The following is a 9636-nucleotide window of genomic DNA, read 5'->3' as shown; positions in this document are numbered from 1 at the left end:
TGGAGTCAGGAGATGCTGGAGCCCTGGCCTTGAAGTGCAGGAAGGGCTGGAAAGGGTGAGGAAACAGCTCTTCCCCCAGGGCTCCACAGGGAACCAGTTCTGCCTGCGCCTGGTTTGGGCCTCCCCAAGTTCTTTCGGATTCCTGTGTGCTGAACTATAAGATGGAAGATTTCTGTTCCTTTAAGTGACTAAATTTTTTCACAACAGCAAGAGAGGAGGACATTGAAGTGTTTTAAGCACACCTATACACATAGGCACATACATATGCACATTTGTGCAGGACCATTTTGGTCATTGGGAGGGGAAGTTTTGGTGGAATCTGTGCTAACAAAGTTTCAGGTATCGCTACATTTTTATTTCATAATACTTAATGCTTGCATTCAAAACTTACTTTTATTTACTTGAAAAGCAGAGATTTCCCATCCACTGGTTGACTCCCCACATTCCTGCAACAGTGAAAGCTGTGCTAGGCCAAAGCCAGGAGCTAGGAATTTAGTTGAGTCTCCTCCAAGGGTGGCAGGAACCTCATTATTCAAACCATTATATCCTGCATCCCAGAGTGAACGTTGGCTGGAAGTTGCAACCAGGAGCAGAGCTAGGACTTGAACACAGGCACCCCAATATGCAATGAGGGTGTCCCAAAGAAAATCTTAACCATTGTTCCAGCGTTTGCATTTTGAGCACTTCATCTGCAATGCTATCTCAGGGTTGTAATGTTTTAAAATCATAAAACATGGGAGGAAAAATGAACTCAATATAATTTATGGCAGTGGTCTGGAAAGGAGACCAGCCATATTATCACAGTGGGGCTTTGAGTACCTATTCCTCATGACTTTAATCCTTTTATTAAGGTGTAAATTAGTGCAATAAAAACTCCTCAGATCAAATATCTACCAAATATCTACCTCTGTGCTACTCTGACCCATGTGGAGATGCAGAGTGTTTCCATCTCCCTGGGAGGTTGCCCCCCTCTCCAGATTCTGACTCCACACCTGAGTGGACAATGGGGCTGTGCCTTGACCCTCCAATGTTGCTTTTCCACCTTTAGTCCCTGGCACCCTCCCTTTCCTCTGTCCAGAGCCTGACCTCCAAGTTTGGCCCTGGGCTTCCATATTGTTGTTTCCTAGAGGAGTCTTTGCGCCTCAGGAGCTCATCCCCACTCAAACACATGTTGGGCCTGATTTCCCTGGTTTATGTTTTTCATAGCACACAGTTTGAAATAGCTTTAGTGTTCCTGCTAACTGGATTCTTGTTTGTCTCCATCTGCTGTGAAATGTCAGCTCCTTGAGGGGGAGGGGAATGATGGTCTTTACCTGTTAGAACATGCCTGCCTCATTCAAGTTGCTCAGGAAACACCTTAAAAGTACATGAATGGCCGGTGCCATGGCTCAATAGGCTAATCCTCTGCCTTGTGGTGCTGGCACACTGGGTTCTAGTCCCAGTCGGGGCGCTGGATTCTGTCCCAGTTGCCCCTCTTCCAGGCCAGCTCTCTGCTGTGGCCCAGGAGTGCAGTGGAGGATGACCCAAGTGCTTGGGCCTGCACCCCATGGGAGACCAGGAGAAGCACCTGGCTCCTGCCTTTGGATCAGCATGGTGCACCGGCCACAGCACACTGCATAGCATGTGCACATGCACACTGTATGGTGCACAGTCATCTTTGGGGGTTGAGAGAAGTGGATGCAGGGTCCCACCCCTGCACTCTGGGGGTGCTTTCGAAGAGCTCACATGATCTTTGGCTGGAGCTGGGTGTCAGTGAGGATGGGACAAATGGAATTGTACCATTACCTGCCTTGGGGTGCTCTTCAGCATCTGTCTGCTGAGTGTCCAGTGGGCTGATATCCCTAGTGGGCCTGGGGTTTCTGTGGGCCAACTACACAGGCATCACTGGGCAAATCCAAGAGGCTACTGCTTGCTACTCTGGGGCAGTTTCTAATCTCCCTGAGTTTGTGGCATTTTCAGTTGTAGCAAGTTTTTGACCCCAAAGGGCAGGGATAGGGGAATCAAAAACTGTCTTGAGCTGCAGAAGCTTAGAGCTTTGGAGAAGGAAGGGTGGAAGTCAGCCTGGACAGATGTCCAGGGAGCTGGGATCTGGCATGGCTGTGTGTACTTCCCTGACAGCCTCAGGAAGGGCTAAACAACCAAAGATGCAATGGAAAGGGAAACAGGCAAACCCACCAGCAAGGCCCAGGGAAGGGCCTTGTATTGCAGCCTAGTATTGCAGAGGGCCCTGGGGCTGGTGATTGGCAGCAGGTCTGTGTGGCACTTCAGGAGACCAAGAGGAGGGCTTGGGCACAGGAAAGTACATGTAAGGGTCAACTCCTAGCCATTGCATGTGTTCAGAGCCAAGTTTCAGGCCTTACCTTGATCTGTTTTGTGCTGCCTTAATAATATACTTGAGGCTGAGCACCTTATGAAGGAAAGGCTTATTTGGTTCATAATTCTGGTGTCTGCCATGTCCACAGAGCATGGCATCAGGTGAGGGCCCCCTGGCTATATAAGAACATGGAAGCAAGAGTAGAGGCTGGCGCCGTGGCTCAATAGGCTAATCCTCCACCTAGCGGCGCCGGCACACCAGGTTCTAGTCCCGGTCGGGGCGCCGGATTCTGTCCCGGTTGCCCCTCTTCCAGGCCAGCTCTCTGCCATGGCCCGGGAGTGTAGTGGAGGATGGCCCAAGTGCTTGGGCCCTGCACCCCATGGGAGACCAGGAGAAGCACCTGGATCCTGCCTTCAGATCAGTGTGGTGCACCAGCCACAGCACGCTGGCCACAGTGGCCATTGGAGGGTGAACCAATGGCAAAGGAAGACCTTTCTCTCTGTCTGTCTCTCTCACTGTCCACTTTGCCTGTCAAAAAATAAAGAAATAAAATAATAATAATAATAATAATAATAAAGAGTAGAGGCAGTGGCCATCTGGGTTTTTTAAAATATACTTTTATTTTTAATGGACATAGTAACTTTCATATTTATGAGAATACAGTATAATTTCATACCATGCCTAAAAAGTGTAATGATCAGATCAGGATAATGTGCATGTGTATTGCACAGGCAATTGCACACATGCACACGTTATTGGCATATTTTATACCTGTATCATTTTTTGTGTTGAGAACATTGAAAATTGTTTTAGTAGCTATTTGGAAATACTCAGCTGTGGTCATCCACAGTTACCTTGTTGTGCTGTAGAACACTAGTAGTTATTCCCTCTATTCAGATGCACCCCTCTACCCACTAACCCTCACCTCTGCTTCCCTCCCACCCTGCACCCTCTGCAGGCTCTGATAACCACTGTTGTATTCCCCACATATCTGTGACCAACTTTTCCACTTCCACATATAGTGAGAACTGTGGTATTTGTCTTTCTCTGTGACAGGCTTATTTCATTGAACACATTGCCTGAAAGTTCCATCAGGTTACAGCAAAAGATAGAATTTCATTCCCTTTTAACATTCCTTTGCATGTGTATATCACATTTGGTATATCCATTCTCCAGCTGACGAGCACCTGATTCTACATCGTGGTTACTGTGAATAGTACAACACTAAACATGAGTGCACATGTCTCTTCAACATACTTTCAGCTCATAGATACATGCCCAGTAGTAGGATAGCTGGAGCATATAGCAGTTCCGTTTCTGGGTTTCTCAGGATTGGCCACATTATTTTCCAAAATAGTGACAGTCATTTCGATTCCTACGAAGAGATCCCCTTTCTCCACACCCTTACCAGCATTTGTTATTTTTATTTTTTTGATCAAACTGTTCTAACTAGAATGAGATGTTGATTTTGATTTGCAGTTCCCTGATGATTAGTGACATATCTTTTTCCATATTCTTGTAGGTTGTTTGTGAATCCTGATTTCAGAATATCTGTACAGGTAATTTCCCCATTTTATAATCAGATAATTTTTTGTATTTCGATTCTTGAGTTTCTTCTTCATTATGGATATTCAAAAATATTCTCAAAAAGAAAGTTCCCTAAGGTGCACTTCTGTGTTTTTCAGTCATTTTAGAAGAGTCATCTTGGGAGCTTCCAGCTCTCTCATTCCCTCTGTTCACTCAGTTGGGTCTGTGACCTAGACTCCAGGTCTTTATCACTTCAGGGCCTCTTAGTGGCTCCAGCCTTGAAGAGGTTTTACCTATAGGTTCTGCATTAACATCCCAAGAGGAACTTTCCTAAACCACAAACTTCATTGTATCATTCCCTAGCCCCTCAATTTATTGAATCCTTAAAGTACACATAGAGAGATGCTGGCAGCAGAGGGATGCTGGCATCGCAGAGTGCAGCTTAACCCAGTGCCCCTCAACATGAGACCCAGGATGAGGGACTTTCTGCAAGGACTTTGGAGGGGTCCATTCACTTCTTCCACCGTGTGAGGACACTTCAAAAGGGGGCCATCTTTTTCCTAATGTTTGGATGTTGAACTGTCATACTGGTGTATTTAAAGGGATACAATGCTCCCTTTCAACTCTTACACATATGGTAAACAGCAGCCTTCCCTTTCATTATCAATTTTTTGAAGAGGGCACCAACATAGAAGCAGAAAGTGAGCCCTTTCAAGTTACTCGATCTGCTGGTCCTCAGTTTTACTCTCCCCAGCCTTGATTACAGTGTGAAAACTTTCAAACCAAGACAAGGTCTTGTTACAATAGCAAAAAAGCACTGAAATCTCTGGGAACGTCTTGCTCTTCTCCCTACTATTTGAAGCATAGGTTTGCGGGCTACAGATTCCTCAGTTTGTGCTTTTTTTTTTTGCCTTCTGCACTGGACCACATCAGCCCACTGCCTTGTGGTCCTCCAGGGATTCCGATGAGCAATCTGTGCATGAACATAGGGGAAATGATGGAAGACACCTCCCTCTCAGCTCTACAAATATGAACAATCCACCGAGCTGTCATGGGCAACAGAACATTTTGTGGTAGTGTCATGATGCCAGGAAAGTGATCCCATCATGCTGAGACCTATCATTCAGATGTTAAAGAGGAAGGAAAGGCTATTTAGGGTGTAGACTTTAGGAGGCAATTGGAACATTCTACATGTGCTAATTTTGCACAAAAAATATCAATTTCTATCACTAACCTAAGCAAAGATCTTTTGGAGGTACTTTCTCTTTAATCAAATGGACAGATACTTCTGGAAACTGCCGTGGAGTATCCCCAGCTGTGATTGGTCCATTTCTGATGTTGGAAGGAACACTGTGATGTCATTCCAACTGCCTGTTGGAATCCCTGGCTGGGCAGAGGATTTTGTCTGTTTTTTCCAGGAAGCAGTTGGATGCTGACCAGTGAGACTTGGACAAAGCTACGTGTTTTTCCATATTTTGTTGTTTTTGCTCTTTTGTCTATTTCTTGTTAGTGTGTTGTTTATTTTGTTCTTTTATTGTTCTGTTCATTTTGTCCTCTCCCTTCCCCCACAATCTTTTACTTCTTATCTGTGCATTTTTATTTTATTTAAATATATCCTCTTTTCTCTTTTGATTTCTCTTGTCATTTCTTCTATTTCTTTTCCATTTTCATTTTCTAATTTTTGAATTCTTGTGTATCTCACCTTCTTTTTCTCATCTGTAATCACTTTCTTTACATAGGAGGATTAGTATTGTAAGTTTAGGTATAAGAGTTGGTGTTTTACTTTCTGTTACAGTTTTCCATGTTTCTGTTTTGTCACTTTTGATTATTTTGTTTGAATCACTGATTAGTGTAATTCATATATAGTGTTTGTTCAAAATATTAGCATAGTGAATAGAATTAATCTTAATAATTAGTGTACTTCATATACTGTTGTTTTTGTTATGCCTAGATGAGTAGATTCCCCAAGAACTTATCAGCGACCCAATCAAAGTGAAATCCGAAAGCAAGGTTTTTATTAAAAGGTACAAGCCGCGACAGGGACCTCATCCAACCAACCGGCGCAGCGAGGAAGGAGGAAAGGCCCAGGTCTTTGTTTGGGGACACTTTTAAAGGGGAGAACATCAGGAAGGGCTTAAGGTAAGGGGCCTTTTGTGATTGGGCAGGGTGGGGGGGTCTCCATTTGGCTTGGGTTCAGGAAGTTACCTCATTTGGTAGTCTCTACTGAGCTACCCTTGGTCTGCTGAGGCCTAGCTGTCCTTGCTAAGCTTTGATACCTCCGGAATGCCTGAATGCCTGCTTCTACAAGGACTCAGGTCTGCTATGGGAAACAGAGGCTGATTTTTATTGTTTCAAAATAGAGTCATGGCTGGCGCCGTGGCTTAACAGGCTAATCCTCTGCCTTGCGGCACTGGCACACCGGGTTCTAGTCTGGTTGGGGTGCCGGATTCTATCCCGGTTGCCCCTCTTCCAGGCCAGCTCTCTGCTGTGGCCCGGGAAGGCAGTGGAGGATGGCCCAAGTGCTTGGGCCCTGCACCCCATGGGAGACCAGGAGAAGCACCTGGCTCCTGGCTTCGGATCAGCGAGATGCGCCGGCCGCGGCGGCCATTGGAGGGTGAACCAACAGCAAAAAGGAAGACCTTTCTCTCTGTCTCTCTCTCTCTCACTATCCACTCTGCCTGTCCAAAAAAAAAAAAAAAAACTAAAAAAAAAAAGAAACAAAATAGAGTCACTTTGGCTCTGCAGTTTTGTCTGTTCTTTTTAGTGCTGTTTCTTTTATTCTTTTTTTAAATTTTGTTTTCCCTCTTTTCTTCCCCATTCCCCACAAATTTTGTTTTTTTTATGTGTGTATTTTATTTAAAAATTTCATTTCTTTTTTGATTTCTCTTGTTGTTTTCATAAAATCACATAGTGAATTAGAATTGGTCTTATTGATTAGTACAGTGAAGTTCATATACAGTTATTTTTGTCTATTTGTTCTTTAAGAGCTTTATTTTTTATTTTTTATTGTTAGTTTTCTTCCCCCTGCTCAATTTTTTTCTTTTTAGCTCTGTGTATTTAATTTAAATATCTTTTCTTTTTCTCTTTTTCTTGTTATATTAGTAATATAATATAGTGAATAGAATTAGTCTGTAGTATAGTAAATGTAGTGTTACCTGTTAGTTGAATTATTCATTTGTTTCTGTCATTTTATTTATTTATTTATTTATTATCATGTTTATTTCATTCATTTGTTTTTGTTTTGTCACTTTTGATTATTTTGTTTGAATTAATGATTAGTATAGTGTAATTCATATATAGTGTTTGTTCAAAATATTAGCATAGTGAATAGAATTAATCTTAATAATTAGTGTAGTTCATATCCTGTTGTTTTGTCTGTTCCTTTTAGTGCTGTTTATTTTGTTTTTGTTTTTTGTTTTTCCTCTTTTCTCCCCCACAAATTTTTGCTTTTTTATCTGTGTGTATTTTATTTAAAAATCTCATTTCTTTTTTATTTCTCTTGTCGTTTCTTCTATTTATTTTCTGTTTCCATTTTCTAATTGTTTCATTCCTGTGTATCTCACCTTTTTAATTTTTTTCTCATCTGTAATCACTTTCTTTACATAGAAGGATTAGTATTGTAAGTTTAGTTATAAGAGTTGGTGTTTTACTTTCTGTTATGGTTTTCCATGTTCTTGTTTTGTCGCTTGATTATTTTGTTTGAATCATTGAGCAGTATAGTGTAATTCATATATACTGTCTGCTCACAATATTAGCATAGTAAATAGAATTAATCTTAATAATTAGTGTACTTCATATACTGTTTTTTCTCTGTTCTTTTCAGTGCTGTTTATTTTGTTCTGTTTTTTTTTCCTCTTTTCTGCCCCTCAAGTTTTTGTTTTATCTGTGTGGATTTTATTTAAAAATCTCATTTCTTTTTTGATTTCTCTCGTTGTGTTCATAATATCACATAGTAAATTAGAATTGGTTTTATTGATTAGTACAGTGAAGTTCATATACAGTTTTTTGTCTATTTGTTCTTTAAGAGCTTTAATTTTTTATCTTCCAAAACAGTGAGTCATATATTAATAATCCTCCATTCAGCACATGGCCTTATGACTGAATGCCTACCTCCACTGGCATCCTTCATGTAGCCTGGTTGAGGAGATGATTCTATGACAGGGCTCATGCAGTGAGGATATTTAGTGACCAAAAAGCTCAGGTAGTAAAGCTATTTCTAGAACCTGCTGTGCAGCAGCGACTTTTGCTGCCTTATCTGCTAGCACATTTCCCTGAATAGCATGGCTATCAGGCTTTCTTGTGTCCCCTGCAGTGAATGACAACCACTTTCTGAAGACTCCAGTGTTACTGAAGGACAGCTAACATCTCTTCTCCTTATTTAATGGGAGAGTTCTTTGCAGTCAGGAGGGTTCTTCCTTTCCAAATTGCTCCATGTGCATGGAACCCAAGGAAAACAAACTGGAGCCCATACATATTAACTCATTAGCTCTTCCCTCATTGCAAGGCTCTAGTTAAAGCAGTAAGTTTGGCCTTTTGCAATCAAGTGCTAATTGGCAATGTCTGAGATTGTATGACCTGAGGAAGACCCACCATGGCATAACCTGCCTTTTAACTCTGTACTTCATGTAACTACTGCCGTCAGTAAACCACTCAGTATCTCAATTTTCTAGAGGTTTTTGAAACTGTACCCTTAGGAGTGAGTCCACAGGGACGAATGAGGAATCACATACAGCTGAAGTTTCTGTAGAACCTGAGAAGACAAACCTTGTTACGCTTATACATGTGATTCAGATCCCTTGTATTAGTTGTATTGGATTCATTACAAAGTTTTTATACCCCAATTTGAGGTTTTCAGTTTTAAGCAGCCTGCCTCCAGGGCTCCCTGTGGGTTGATTTATATCTAAGGGTATCTTCATTGCCCAATGCCCCTGTTAAATTGTCTGAATGAGCATGCCTTACATAATCTGGCCATTTGAAGAGTGCTGCTGCTTTCACAAAGGTGCCAACCCACTCGGGAGCAAACGCATGTATAACTGGGGCATTTTCCCAGCATCCAACATGAGCTTATGGGATGTCATCTCTGTAAGAAACCGATCTCTAGTGGGGCACTGTTCCACATGCCAGGAGGAAAAGCTCCTGGGTTGTAAAAATAACACAGCCTAAGCCTGAGGACCAGCTGCTAGAGTTTGTAAGCCCTGAAGTTTCTGTGCCCTGAACATTCTCTGGGGCTAGGACCAGCATATCTAGAGCTTGTGACCTCAGGTAGCATTGAAACCCGTACCTGGATGTGTATTCCAGGGCAGCAGAAACCAGCATAAAGCTAAGATAAATTGTAGTGCTGCTGACTAGGTACATGGCTTGCACTAGCTATGGGGTCCACCATGGTCAAGTGGGGTCCATTTCCAGCTTCCACTGAAAAACTGAAGCCACACTTGAGGCTTCCATGGTTGGGCAAAGTCCCTCCCTCGGCTCCTGATGAGGAACTCCTGCCTTGTTAGGAAGTACCACCTGCTGACAGGGGGTGTGGCACATATACATTGCACACCTGTTTTGAGGACCACTCCAGTCAGATGAAGAGACGTTTGCTAGCGAAAGGTGAGTTGCTTGGCCCAACTGTCCATCTTAATAAGGAAAACACCATGATTCAAAATCTTAAGACAGAACTTTTCAGCCAGGTGTATTGCATCCAGTAGAAACTAAATGCTGAGTTCCAGGTTTTTCAGCAGCGAGAATGAATTTTAAAAACACTACAAGCTAGAAACACAGATTTTGGGCACATGGCCACAAACTGGCTG

Source organism: Lepus europaeus, chromosome 21 (assembly GCF_033115175.1).
Source record: "Lepus europaeus isolate LE1 chromosome 21, mLepTim1.pri, whole genome shotgun sequence".
Taxonomy (NCBI): Eukaryota; Metazoa; Chordata; class Mammalia; order Lagomorpha; family Leporidae; genus Lepus; species Lepus europaeus.
Note: the sequence above shows the minus strand (reverse complement) of the source record.